The sequence below is a fragment of the Puma concolor genome, chromosome C1 (genome assembly GCF_028749965.1).
Source record: "Puma concolor isolate L17-30 chromosome C1, mPumCon1.1.hap2, whole genome shotgun sequence".
NCBI lineage: Eukaryota > Metazoa > Chordata > Mammalia > Carnivora > Felidae > Puma > Puma concolor.
This window is the reverse complement of record NC_141674.1, coordinates 8,445,504-8,460,699: the sequence shown is the minus strand read 5'-3', so window position 1 is coordinate 8,460,699 and position 15,196 is coordinate 8,445,504.

The following is a 15,196-nucleotide window of genomic DNA, read 5'->3' as shown; positions in this document are numbered from 1 at the left end:
CTTGATAAAACCATAATTTGTTGAACCAATATTGCTGGGATTCTTTTAAAGTTTATTTATTTTCAGAGAGAGTGAGTGAGAGAGGGGCAGATAGAGAGGGAGAGAAGGAGAATCCGAAGCAGGGCTCTGGGCTCCGAGCTATCGGCACAGAGCCCGACGTGGGGCTCGAACCCACGAACCGCGAGGTCATGACCTGAGCTGAAGTCAGAAGCTCAACCGATTGAACCACCCAGGGACCCCCCCATTTCCTCCTGCTAGAAACAAAATTAGGAAGAACATTTCAAAAGCGAAATCTATTGATAAATGAACGAGAGAAAAATTGCTCTGGGATACACATGACTGACTACATTGTCCTCCAGAAAACTTGTATCAAGTTATAACCACAGCTCACGGTAGAGATTGCTCGACTCCCCATGTCTTCAACAACACTGTGTATTATCATGAATTTCTTTTCCAATTTGATAGTGAAAAATCTCCCCACTCTGCCCCCATCTCTTTGATGTACTTCCTCTGACTTGGCTGGTGATTCTGTCTGGGTCCCTTTCCACTTCCCTACTTGTCTTACAAAGGTCTGTGCTCCCAGCTGTCTGTCCGGCCACTTTCTTCTCTTCCTCTGCATTCCCTTGAAAATTTGAACAAAACCAACCTCTGCCATCTCTCTTTGGCTGACGCCCACCCCCAAAGCCACCAGCACCCTGTCTGTCCCTTCCTTGGCCCCAAATTAATGTGTGATGAGTAAGTGCATGAGCAATAACCCTCTTAGTGAGGGCTTGCAACCAAAAGTGGGGGGGGGGCATCCCCAGGACTTGTTGAAACCTCATTGACCTTTAGGAGAAATTGTTCATGCTCAGTACAGTCATGATTACATCAGCAAGACCAAAACAGAAAGCCATAGTTAAAGAATCAGCTTTTAAGTGCCTTCCTGTAGTTTCCCCGGGAGCGCGAGGACAGGTCTGGAACAGAACTAGGTGGTAGTTCTTAGGAACCACATTCCCCACAAGAGGAGGAAAAGTTCACTATAGGTTTGTTATAAAGATCTCCTGTAATACAATACTTTCGGGAATGTGCTTTGGTTCGATCTAAAACAGGTTTTGTTTCTACCCCCAACCAGGGCCTGACCAACTTATTTCTGTTTCTGTAAATCTTTGGGAAGTGAAAACCCAACAATAATGAAACCCCCCCACCTCGTCTCTGCGGGGGATCCCCAGTGGTCTCCAGCCGACTCTCTTAGAGTCTTAGAAGGGACGCTAACTAGATGTCTGCTAGGATCTCAGCCTCAAGATGCTGCCATATTATTGGCCCCTTTTCTTCTTACTATTTTTTTTAAAACTTTATTTTTAAGTAATCTCTATACCTACCAGGGGGCTTGCACCTACAACCTTGAGATCAAGAGGCACATATTCTGCCCACTGAGCCGACCATGCTCCCCTTCTTACTATTTTAATAGCCAACATGTATCGAGCCCTGTCTTAGGTTAAGTTTCCCCAGAGGCAGGCCCAGGGAACACTCATTGGGGGAAGAGAAGTGGGAAGAGGTAAGGGAAGGAACCCAATATAGGGGGCGTTAATGAGCAGGTGATGGGCGTGAGCAGCTGGGCTCACTTCCTGGGGACGTCTGGGACCCTTCTTTGAGTGGAATTGCCCTCCGAGGGGCAAAAAAGCCAGGTATGTCTCTGCCGATTCTTGACTGTCATCCGTGTGATTGCTGCAAGGGTCCAGGCAGTGAGTGAAGGCTCTGGGGAAGGACCTGCCAAGGCCTGTCTGTAGGAAGCCATTGGCTTTGGCAGGAAGGGTGCGTGCCGGTGAGCTTCGAGGGGTGCCTGCAGCTTCCACTATGAGAGCATCTTATGTGCCAGGCAGGCATCGTGCTATTTGGTTGGCTCACACCATCTCCTAGGAAGTAGAGACTCAGGAACCCGATTCACAGATGGAGAAACTGAGGCCTGGAAATGCCAAAGGATCGGCTCAGGCTCACACGCACCCAGGAGGTGAGCAGGGTTTGGACCGCAGAGCCCGTGCAGCCCACTCCACACCCCCTGCACGCCGTCACATGGCTGTGCTCCCTGGGATCAGGCAGTTCCTTCCAGGGTGGCACCTGGGGAGGAAACGGAGACAGATGGAAATCAGGCCCTTGTTTACCACCCATGCCGCGTGTTTCCTGACATCACAGGGTTCTTGCAATTTTTGGAGCTGTCAGTTCCCCACTTGGCGGGATTTTAGACTCTATGGAGGGATTTGTGCTTGCGAAGTCCTGTGGCGGGGGCATGAATGGGGGCAGCATTCAGAAGCTTGGTAATTGCCTCAGCTTGATTTTGATGAAAGAAGATAATGTGTGCATGTGTGATATATTATAATGATTGCTTTTTTTTTTTGCTGGGAAACAACCATTTTCTTGTGCTTTGATATGTTCTTTTTTTTTTAACATTTATTTATTTATTGAGAGAGAGAGGTTGAGAGAGAGAGAGAGAGAGAGAGAGAGCACAAGCAGGGGAAAGGGCAGGGAGAGAATCCCAAGTGGGCTCTCCCCCCCGGTCAGCACGGAGCCCGTCGTGGGGCTCGGTCTCACAAACCGTGAGATCATGACCTGAGCTGAAATCAAGAGCCTGTGGCTTCACTCACTGAGCCACCCTGTCTCCCCTTGAATGATATGTTCTAAATGAGATTCCTCTTCCATGTACTGGGTTCAAAACCTTGGTCAAGTGCATGAGACCAAAGGTATTTTTATTCTGATTTCTTTTACTTCCTTCCTCTGCTATTCCCTTTGGTAGAATGGAAATAGGAGTAGTGGGAAACTGGCAGGGGACTTATTGCACCTGTAAAATGATATTTATATGTGCTAAATTGTAGATGTGCTGTATAGAAATACGCATATGTACTATTATACCTAAATATCTAAATGCAAATACATAAATATTATATTATTTCATGTCCACAATAACCTTGTGAGAGGTGTATCCCATTTTGTAAGAGCTGAAACCCAGGTTAAGATGGCCAAGCTCACTTAGTCCGGAGCCCGGAGCCTGGAGCGGAGATCAACTGCCCACCATCTGGTGCCAAAGCCCCGGGCCCCCACCCGGCCTGCCTGGCCTCCCTCTCGCCCACCCAGCATCCCTCTCGTCCTGAATGTGCTGCCTCTGTGTTTTTCAGGCTTTGGTTGCTCTGCCCCATTTTCCAGATGGGACCTCAGTGGAAGCTGGCACCGCTTCTGCTCCGGCTCATCTGGCACATTGGCACTGAGGCTGGGGTCTCCAAGGGTGGTCCTGTAACTCGGTCCCCTGCTCTGTGTCCCTGGAACCACTGTCCCCAGCCTCTGCCCAGAGCCTGTCATCACAAATAAATATGTCACAGTGCGATTTGTGAAGGATGTCAGGACGGTGGGTGATTTTTTTTAGCTTCTAGTCTGATTTCCATTATTCTTGCTCTACTGTAGGTGCACCGAGAAATGAGTAACAAAGGCATTTTTCTTCTCTCTGTCCTCTCCCCTGGCTGCCTCCCTTTTCCATCTGTGGCTTGTCTTGGACGTGAACAACCCTTCGCTGGCCCCAGCAGTGGTTTAGAGCAACTGCCCCCACCCCCACCCCAAATGCTACTCCACCATGGTTCTCTCTCTACCAGTAGACAGTTGCTCCGCGAAAATCTAAATGTAAATGGCTCAGAAAAGATGTTCTAAAAATCTGAGCAACCACAAAATTAAAGGCAGGGAGACCCAGATCATGTGCCCTCTTACTGAGCTCCTGCTGTGGGCACGTGCAGAAACCATCCAGGGGTGAGAAGGGAGGAGGAAAGGACCTGAATACGGCTTCTCTCCCTCCAAGCTCTGCTGGGTCATTCGCTCGTTCAACATTCACTGGGCACCTGCTATGTTCCAGACAGAGTTTTAAGCACTGGGGATGTAGCAGGCCAGTATTCCTGCCTCTGCGGAGCCTAGATTCTAGTGGAGAAGAAAATACATTTACTGATAAGTTAGTAAATGGGAAAGAATAATAGTTTGTGAGACAGTGATGAAGTAGGAGGGGGTGAGGCTGGGGCTGGTTGGGAGTGGTTTGCAGTTTTAAGCAGAGTGGTCAGCCTAGGCCTCGCTGAGGAGGTGGCCTGTGAGCACAGGCCTGAAGCAAGGGTAGGTGTGGGCCAAGTGGATCTGTGGGGGAGAGCATTCCCAGTGGAAGTGGGGGAGCAGGGTGGCGTTGGAGGGACATCAGGAATCTAGTGGGGCCAGAGCAGGGCGAGCGAGGGCAGAAGTTCAGGTGAGAGAGCGACCGGGTGCCAGAGCACGCAGGAACTTGGGGCTACCATAAAGATTTGGCTTTGATCTGAGCAAGACGGGAGCCATCGGAGGGTTTGAAGCAGAGCAGGGACACGATCTGACTTACATTCAGCTGGATCCCTCTGGCTGTTGTTCCTGGAGAGGAGGTGCAGGGGCTAGAGGGGAGACCACCCCGAAGGAGTGCAGGGTGCTGGGGCCGGCGCGGCAGGTGGGGGCTGCGGAGCCAGCAGACTCCGGGTGCCTTTGAAGGTGGCGCTCGTGGGGCTTGCCGCTGGGTCGGCTGACGCTGTAGGAGAAAGAGCTGAGTCAGGATGACACTAAGGTTTGGGGCCTGGGCATCTGGAAGGACGGAGTTGACTGAGAGGCACAGGCTAGGGGAGCTGCCGGTGTGGGGGGGAAGGGGGGACCACTCTGGCAAAGCAGGAAAAGTTCCTGGCGGGTAGTAAGACAGCCTGGCTCCAATCTGCACCCCCCACTTGCACTGCAGGTGGAACTCAGCTCCCCAGCAGGAGCACAGGACACAGTCTCTTCCGCAGGAGTTATCACGGGGATAATAACCACACTAATGTCTATCATGGGCTATATGGTGTGCCAGACGCTCTGCGTGCTTTATGAGCCTTAACTCACTTACTTTTCATAGCAGTCCTATGGGGAGGTATACTTGTCATCTCCACTTTACAGATGAGGAAATTGAGGCGCGGAAAGGTTAAGTAGCCTGCCCAAGGTCACACAGCGAGTGAGTGTCAGAAGCAGGGCTCAAACTCAGGCAATTGGCTCCAGAAATGGCCCCCTTTCCTGCCTTCCTTCCTTGCCTTTGGCATTGAGTAAGATAATGGGTGGAGTGCAGTGGGGGCCCCAGGGAATCCCCTTCTCTCTGTTCTTGTCCCTTCTTTTGGGGGGGGGATTTGTTAATCAAGATTTTATTTTATTTTGGGGCGCCTGGGTGGCGCAGTCGGTTAAGCGTCCGACTTCAGCCGGGTCACGATCTCGCGGTCCGGGAGTTCGAGCCCCGTGTCAGGCTCTGGGCTGATGGCTCAGAGCCTGGAGCCTGTTTCCGATTCTGTGTGTCTCCCTCTCTCTCTGCCCCCTCCCCCGTTCATGCTCTGTCTCTCTCTGTCCCAAAAATAAATAAACGTTGAAAAAAAAATTAAAAAAAAGATTTTATTTTATTTTATTTTTTAATATATGAAATTTATTGTCAAATTGGTTTCCATACAACACCCAGTGCTCATCCCAAAAGATGCCCTCTTCAATGCCCATCACCTCCCCTCCCCTCCCTCCCACCCCCCATCAACCCTCAGTTTGTTTTCAGTTTTTAAGAGTCTCTTATACTTTGGTTCTCTCCCACTCTAACCTCTTTTTTTTCTTCTTCTTCTTTTTTTCCTTCCCCTCCCCCATGGGTTTCTGTTTGTTCTTGTCCCTTCTTTTTTTTTTTTTTTTTCAACGTTTATTTATTTTTGGGACAGAGACAGAGCATGAACGGGGGAGGGGCAGAGAGAGAGGGAGACACAGAATCGGAAACAGGCTCCAGGCTCTGAGCCATCAGCCCAGAGCCCGACGCGGGGCTCGAACTCACGGACCGCGAGATCGTGACCTGGCTGAAGTTGGACGCTTAACCGACTGCGCCACCCAGGCACCCCTGTTCTTGTCCCTTCTTAAACAAATGTTTATTTATTTATTTTTGAGAGAGAAAGAGAGTGAGCGGGGGAGGGGCAGAGAGAGAGGGAGACAGAGAATCCCAAGCAGCCTCCACTGTCAGTGCGGAGCCCGATGCGGGGCTTGAACTCATAAACCATGACATCATGACTGGAGCTGAAGTCAAGAGTCAGACGCTCATATGACTGAGCCACCAGGGCACCCCTGCTCTTGTCCCTTCTGACACCCTCAACCCTCTTTCCGCAGGTTCCTGCATCTCAGATGAAGCTTGGACCGGTGGGGAGTGTGTGTGCAGGGGCAGGAACGGAGTGGGGAGGCCGGAGTCTGATCGGGGATTATCAGCGGGAGTGTGTGTGTGAGGTTGCCCACCACAGCTAAGGGGACAGCTGTGTCACGCAGGCCTCACCCTGCAGGTGTATGGGTGCAAGAGCACATTGTATGTGTCCTATAGTGAGAAAGGGAGTCAGACTGTTGATCGGTCAACTAACAAAAGGTCTCAGATGTACCTCGAGGCAGCAGGTGTGTGGGTGAATGTGGGAGTGGGTGTGTGCGTGCAGGTGTGTGTCTGTGTGTCCATGTTTGTCTGTCTGTGTGTGCACGTGCACAATGGAGCTGGGGAGAGGGTGGTTGGGGAAGACCTGAATATGGGATTCTCCTCTCTATTCCACCGGCCTTGCTATATTTTAGAGAAAAATCACCATTTGACCATTCCATTATTTGGCCATTTCCCCTTTTTTTCTGTAGAGCCAGAACTCAAGAATTAATAATAATAATAATAATGAATATCGGGGCACCTGGTGGGTCAGTCGGTTGAGCATTCAACTCTTGATCTCGGCTCAGGTCATGATCTCACGGTTCATGGATTCGAGCCCCATGGCGGTGCTGACGACGTGGAGGCTGCTTGGGATTCTCTCTCTCTCCCTCTCGCCTCGCGCCTCCCTTGCGATCTCTCTCAAAAATAAATAAATAGACTGAAAAAAAAAACCCACAATAAAAACCCACCACTCATGGAGTGCTGTGCTGTCCTTAGTGCTGTGCTGAGTGCTGTGTCCTTAACACCTCACTCCTGGTTCCCTGGAGGTCCTGTCCTGATGGCTGTTTTCCAGAAGGAGGGTGTGGACGTTGATCAACTTGCCCCAGGAGGAGATGCCAGGACCTGGCTGACTGCAGGGCCTGCTGGGTTGCAGTGGGGTCTCAGGGGGGTCTGTGGGAGCAGGGAGAGTAACACAGCTGGCGGCGCTGGGCCCTCCGCCATAGAAACACCTGCACACGCCTCCCACTGGGTCAGACCGGGAGGTGAGCAGGTCAGTGGCTAGAGTTCTGTTTCCCTCCCTGGCTGGGAGGCAGTGGTGGACAGGACACCAGGCTTGAAACAGCAGTGCTGAAAGTTTGGTGCCAGGACCAGGGACATCGGCATCCCTTGTTAGAAACGCAAATCCTCTCGGGGCGCCTGGGTGGCTCAGCCTGCTTCGGATGGTGTCTCCTTTCCTCTCTGCCCCTCCCCCGCTTGTGCCCGCTCTCTCTCTCTTTTTCAAAAATAAACATAAAAAAAAAAGAAATGCAGATTGTCGTCTGGGGCGGGGCCCAGTGTTCTAAGGAGCCCTCCAGCCAGAAGAGCCAGCGGCTGAGATCAAGACATCCACCCAGGACACGATGTGTGCTGAGCCTCACGGCAGTGATCTGCAACACAACGAACGGTCGGTGTCTCCCAAACTCTCCCCCCCCCCCCGTTCTCTCTCTCCTTCTTCCACGCCTGCTCCCGGGGTAGCCCCTTGGTGGTGGTGAGAGCTCCCATTCCTAAGCAGGCCCCCAAAATGTGACCCCTCACTCCAAAAGGTGAGGGTCAGCCCCAGAACCCTCAAAAGTGTCAAGTCCTAGCTGGAAGCCACAGGACGGGGGAAGGTATCTGCAACGCATTTATCCTACTGACGACTCACATCCCGGATATACGAAGGACCGCTACAAGTCAGTACAAAGAAAGAGGCCCCCAAAATGGCCAAGGGAAAGGCGACAAGATGCCCCATTTCATTAATTATCAGAGAAGCGCAAATGAACACCATTAATAGGATCCCACTACATCCACCACGGTGATGAAAACGTGAAAAGGAAGTACGGGGTGCTGGCGGTGATGTGGAACGGCAGGAACGCTCTCACACGCGGCTGGTAGGAGTATAAATTGGTGAAACTCCTCAGGGAAATGGACAGAATCTCCTGAACCCCGAACCCACATGACCTGGCGACTCTATTCTTAGGGGCCAGGCTACCCTTGCGTTGTGCAAGGCCCAGGGCAAGTATTTTTTTGTTTAGATAAACAATTTTACTAAAAATATATTACAATGCCTCTAGGCCCACACGAGGCGTGGAAATTTACTGATGAAGTTTAGAATAACCGACAGAGTAACTTATGACTTTGTTTATCACCTGTCAGTTTCTTTATAGCATCCAGGCACCGTCTCTTCCGTTTAGACCCAGAAACCCTCACTTCGTGTTCTTTTTCATCAAATGTGCCGTTCCAGGCTAACTGTATTTCTCCCTCCAGGAGGACAAGGTAGCAATGCTGTTATGATTCACAGTGCTGTGGTTTTCTGGAACTTGTCATTCCTGGAACAGTATAGATCTTCTCATCTCTGCGGTCCCCTGATGCGTTCCCTCCGTGCTTCCAGGAGCACGGCTCACGCTCCTGTATCGTCCACGGTGTCACCCCCGAATCCTGACTTCTCATGACCCTCTCAGAGGCTGTTACTGACCTTTGGCGACGATGAGCGCAGACGCAAGTCTTACCCAGCGTGCGTTCTCGGGAAGGGTTAGGTCTACGTTTGGACGTTCGCAGCATACGCGTGGCATAGCACATCTTCCGACCTTCTCTTCTTTTGAGTTTTTGGGGTTGTAATCATTGCGTTCCCAGAGCGCAGTCTCTGTCAGTGTTGACCGTGCTCCCCCAACAGGATGCCACGCCAGCATGGAGAAAAGTAAGGCGCGGGATCCAAGCGAGGAGAGAGGTCCCTTTCATGCAAGGAGTGTTGGCCCTCTGTCCAGCATGACTTAAGACCGGTGGAGCACAACACCCCACACTGGCAGAAAAGGGAAGGTGGGAAGACACCAGCAAGAGGGGTCCACGGGCCTCACGGAGTAACCGTCTCAGAAGCCCTCGGAGGAGGTGGGTGCAGCCACCCCCAGACTGCCTGACACGTGAGGACGGGTGCGAGGCTACCCTTCCAGGACCAGGGCCTCACCACTGGGCCACGGGACAAGCCATAGGTGTGAGTCCCAGAGCCCCGTGGGGCGTCTGCTTCGTCCCACGTGCAGGACGGGGGGCCAGGAAGAATACCAGAGAACACCAGGCTGGTCTGGGGTTTGGGGTGCTTTGTCCAGAAAGCACTGCTTGCCCTGGAGGTCCCAGCCACCAGAGGGGACTAAAGAATTCCAAGGGAAGTTCTCCAAAATGTGAGTTTCACCCCCGCTCCCCAGGGCACAGGACTCTAGCCTGGGTCTGAGGGTAGTACGGTCAGGGTCTCCCCTTGGGGGTCGTAACTGGAAAGGGGCATGAGGGGGACCTCTGTGGTGCTGCTAGTCTCCTGTATTTTGATTGGGTTGTATTTGCCCGGGTCTGGGTTTGAGAAAATTCATTGAGCTGAACGCTTAGAATGTGCACTTTTCCATACGCATTTTAAACTTCAGTAAAAAGTTTATCGGGGTGCCCGGGTGGCTCAGTCTGTTGAGAGTCCAACTCTTGGTCTCAGCTCAGGTTGTGATCTCACAGCAGTGAGACTGAGCCCCGCATTGGGCTCTGCACTGACAGCATGGAGCCTGCTTGGGATTCTCTCTCTCCCTCTCCCTCTGTCCCTCCCCTGCTCAGACACTCATGCTCTCTCTTTCAAAATAAAGAAATAAACATTAAAAAAAAAAAAGAAGACGAAGTTTATCGGCATGCCTGGGTGCCGCTTGAGTGTCCAACTTCGGCTCACGTCATGATCTCACGGTCTGTGAGTTCGAGCCCCACGTCGGGCTCTGTGCTGACAGCTCGGAGCCTGGAGCCTGCTTCGGATTCTGTGTCTCCCTCTCTCTGCCCGTCCCCTGCTCATGCTCTGTCTTCCTCTCTCAAAAATAAATAAACATTAAATAAATAAATAAATAAATAAATAAATAAACAAATGTTTATCAAAATGAAAAGAAAAAAAGGAATCCCAGTCGAGCAGTCTCCCCGCTATACCCCCCACCCGGAGCTCACCCTGCAGGCCCTGATTCCTGAGACATCTCCCAGACACCGGTGGGGACACCACACTGGAGGTAGCCAGGCTTCGAGAGTCAGAGGCACCTGACTCACTCCCGGGGGCAGCTGGGGCCCAGGGCCAACTGCCTGGGCAATTAGAGACCCAGAGAGGGAAAAATCCAGATGTGACCAGGTCTCCAAAGTTGACTCGTCTCTATAAGAAAGTGTTTATATACAGTCTGTGTATCTATTAAATGCCTCACTTGGGGAGGGCTTTTCTTTCTTTCTTTCTTTCTTTTTTTAAAGCAACCCACCTTTGGGGATTGAAGAAGAGGAATTTCTTCCCATGGGGAAGGTTGTGGGGAGGGCGAAGGACGAAATATAAAGGGTCTTGTACTGGTGTTGTCTCTGACCTTGAACCCATGGTCGGGGCTGTGAGGAGGGAAGGTTGCCTCCGGGGCTGTGGTCGGGCATTACATCCCAGGGATGCCGTAACAAAGAACTACAAGTTGTGCACCCTAAACAACAGAAATGTATCCTCTTACAGCTTGGAGGCTGGACATCCCAGATCAAGGTGTCAGCAGGGTTGGGACATCTGGGGCCTGTCTCCTTGGCCTTCTCCCTGTGTCTTCAGACAGGGTAAGTGGGCATGTGGCCAAAAGCAGTGATCCGTCACTTATAAAGTCCACAGACAGGTTGTCACAATTTTGGGAGGCTGTCTGTCACTTACTTCCTAGCTGTGTGGTTCTCAGCCAGTTATTCAACCTCTCTGAGCCTCAGCTCCCTTCCCGGTTCTGTTCTCCCGGAGATCTGTTGTGAGAGTTTCAAGGATTAATATTTGTCATTTTACAGTGCCTGGCACATGGTAAGGGCTACCTAAGGGTTAGCTATGATTATTTTCAAAGTAACGCAAACTGCTGAAGAAAGTGTTGAAAACAGAGGAAAAAAAATTTAAACCCCATTGCCCTACACTAATACACCAATTGATTTGCTTTTTAATGGCGAGACATGCCTAACAGAACATCTAGAGCGTCTCGGGGCTGGATAGGTTCAGAGACCCCTCGCCCCTTGACATCAAAAAGCCCCAAATCGGAGGCAGCAAGGGTGGGAGGGCAAGACTGGTGCTCTCACATGGGCCAGGATAGAAGCTCATCTCCAGGTGTTCCAGAAGGAAGCTCCCCTAACCTCACCCCTGGGCCCCCGCAGTCTCTGAATCTTTTCAAGCTTGTAATTTCCTCTTCTCGCCACGGGAACCAAAGCCACCCCATTAACCCGCATTGCAGGTGGGCTTTTTTAAAGGATCTGTCTGGTTCCGTGCGGCTCTGACTTCAGCTCCTGGGCAAACGTGGCCTCCGTTGTGGCACCCGGATTGGCTAAATGGTACCCTCGGGAGCTCACGGCGGGACTCTATGATCCAGATCATGGTTAGAAGCATGGTGGCGAGAGTCATTTGCGCCCTAACGTGTGTCTGCCACCCCCACTCCAGGCCAGTTCTCTGTGTTTGAAGAGGTTGTGTGTGTGTGTGTGTGTACGTGTGTGTCTCCCCCACAACTCGGCCCCCCAATACACGATCCTGCCACCCTGATGATGAAGCAGCCAGTGAATTGTCTCCACCCCCACCAGGCACCGAGGCCCTGACGTCTCTCAGCCGTCCCTGTGGACCCTCAGGCTGTTGGCCCAGGAGACCATGGTTTCCTTTCTGCTCGAATTGGCACCCCCACATTTGTTGCCATCCTGCCTTTCTCTGGGCAGCAAACTGACAGACGAGGAAAATGCTCGCGAAGACCGTCACGAGGCCTCCTTGTGAGCAGGCCCTGTGCCGCATCCTGAGTGTGGATTTGCTCACTGGATTTTCACAAGACACCTGAATGTTAAGTTCGGGGAGGGCACGGTTCCTGTCATCTCGCACGCAGGGAGCACTCCGTTAATAATTGTTGAATGAAAATGCAGGGCCCTATGAAGCAGATACTCTTGTTATACCGTTCGATAGGTAGATGAGAAAAACGCGCTCAGAGATAATGTGCCCGGGGTTGCACAGGTCAGACAAGGCAGAGGTGAGGCCTTGTCTGTACGACCCTGGCCGGGTCTGCTGCTCCCTGGGGAAGAGGCCTAGAGTGAGGAGGGGCTGAACCTCGGCCCTCCTGCCCTGCCCCCCGTGGGGGGCAGCAGGCTGCTGAAGTCGGGGCCTCTGGGGACGTGTCTGGTCCAGTCTGTGTCTGGCTGGATGGCTGAGCTGCCTGCCAAGCCACACTGGCCTCCCGCATCCATTCTCCCAGGCACTGTGTTTTGGGTCACGGGCGCCGAAAACTAGGTGTGCTGAGGAAGCGAGTCCGCGAGGACCTTCCTTTAGAGAGGAGTTCCTGCTGCCCACGTCTGGAATATTCTCCTACCCTCCCCTTGCTCACCCTGCCAATCAGCTGATTCCCACTCCCTCCAACCAGATTCCCCAGAACACCCCCGTATCCCTGCTGACATCTGATAGGCAGTTATCCTCACCAAAGCACAGATCTAAGAACATGAAGTGCCAGCAGTGTCTCTTAGATTTTCACAGTGCACAGCCCGCACAGCTGTACGTGCTGAACTCAGTGCACCATATATTTGTTAATGGACCCGTGGTTGTAAATAAAATGTGCTTCAAATGCTCACATATGTAAACTAACTAATTTAAATAACAAACTGAGTGTCTGCTTAGGGCTGAAGAGACTCCAACCTTTGCAACACAGGGAAGAAAAGTGGGTCGGTGATGAATAGATAACCATGAAGGGGCTGTTTAGAAAGGCAAGACCCAGAAGTGGGTCAGGGCTGGATCCTGTGCAAATTAGCAACTGTTTATTTAGCGACTTTTCCCCATTGTGTGTTGCTGCAGGGCTGGAGATTTAACTTATTTGGGGGATTTTGTTTCACGGTAGAATAACAAAATTCTCTTAAAAAATACCTTTCATTCTTTTTTTTTTTTTTTTTTTAATTTTTTTTTTTTTTTCAACGTTTATTTATTTTTGGGACAGAGAGAGACAGAGCATGAACAGGCGAGGGGCAGAGAGAGAGGGAGACACAGAATTGGAAACAGGCTCCAGGCTCTGAGCCATCAGCCCAGAGCCCGACGCGGGGCTCGAACTCACGGACCGCGAGATCGTGACCTGGCTGAAGTCGGATGCTTAACCGACTGCGCCACCCAGGCGCCCCAATACCTTTCATTCTTAAAGTGAAACATTTTCCGCTGAGATGAGGCTGGGGCTCAGCATAATTGGCACGCTGGTGTGGTGTGGGCAAGAAGGAGGACAGCAGAAACCTTTGTCTTGACTCGCTAATGACTTGGAGTTGCTTTTAAATGGGGCCCAGCACCCCGGGCACCTTCATCTGTTGGGGGGGGGGGGCGAGGGGGTGGAGCTCTGGTGCCCCAGTGTGGAGGGCAGGCCGTGGCAGTCAAGGGTGTGTGTGCAGGGGTGAAGATGGAGAGAGGCCGGAGAAGAAAGGGAGAGACTCTACCGAGCCTGGCTATGTTCGGGGCCTGAGTGCAGATGCTCTTGTTTCAGCCGCCCCCAGAGCGAGCGTCGTTGCTGCTGTCTTTGAAGAGACCAGAATTCTCAGTCTCGGGTCGGCAAAGCTTTCCTGCAAAAAAGCCAGATGGCAAATAGTTTAGGCTTTGAGGGCACACAGTCTCCACCAAACCTGCCTTTGTAGCATGAAAGCAGCCGTGGACGGCGTGTAAAGAAGTGGGTGTGACCGTGTTCTAGTAAAACTTTATTCACAACAATAAGATGACGCGTGAGGGCTCAGCACGACTCACCTGCCGCCTTGAGGTCTAACAAAGGGAAACATACGGTGGATAAGAACAAGGCGGGTGGCGCTTGGATTTGAATCCCATCTCCTCCACTCATCTGCTGACCTTGGCAAATTTCATGACCTCTTTGTGCCTCAGTTTTGTCATCCGTAGAATGGGGACGGTATCCATACAGAGCTACCACGTAGGATCATGCGAGGGTGCAATGAGCAAGAAAAGCAAGGTGCCTGGCATGTAGCCGGTGCTCTCCAAGAGTGGATTCGAGCCCAGGGCAGTCTGACCATGAAGCCAGGGCATTTTCTCATGTAGGATCCCTCCCTCTCCACCGCCCTCCCCCCCTCCCCCCCGCCCCGTGAAGAGGCCCCTGGCTGCTCTTGGGGAGACCTCTCGGCCACTGGCTCCTGAAAGAAGCAGGAGGCAGGGGGGAACACAGCGGGAGACTCACCCCCAGCTTCCGGATCACCCCCCTCCGCCTCCTCTCCCTCCTCCCCTAGGGACCTGCTCTCAGCAACTCCACGCACTTTCTCCAAAACCCTCCAGCTCAGCCCATTTCTCCTGGTAAGGATGGGGCATGAGAGTGGGGGTGGGTTTGTAATGAGAAGAATCTGGGGTCTTGCTCCCATGCCGGGGTTCTTTTCCCCCCACACCCGCTCCAGGTGACCCGCTCGGGAGGACCTCACAGGCTTTTTGAGAGGTGGGGTCGGCACGAGGGGCAGCCCGTCCCCCGACCCTGTTGCCGCTGTGTCGATGCATCGTCGCGCCATTGGCAGATGGCTGTGCTCGGGGCAACTGTGAGCCAAGGATTTATGGGGTGAAGCGAGAGGGAGCCGTGCTGGCGGATTAGCTCCGCGCAGCGCTGTTCAGCATGGGGAGGAGAAAGAAACATAACAAATGAGATGCCGTCCCGGAGAGCCAGCTATCACAGCCCATATATTTCTGCCTAAAAGAGTTTTTATACAGCTCGGCACTTGCTCAGCAGGGCCGCTGTGTGTTTACAGACAGGGTTTTTAAAGGAATGTCTACTACCGGTCTATAAAGTCACAATTAGCTGAACCCTAATTTACGAGCATAATTTGCTGCTGCCATTAGAGCTGGTGCTGCCCTGGCTTGCTCGAAGCTGTGTCTGGGGTATGCTAACGGAGGGAGGTTGCACTCGTGCTGGCCGTGGGGGGGGGTGGGTGGGGGGATCCCTGAGAGCCGACAGGGTGCAGAGGGTATCCCCAACACGGGGAGGTTATCCAGTGCAAAGCTCCCTACTAGTTTTCAAATCCTAATCCCCAACGGCC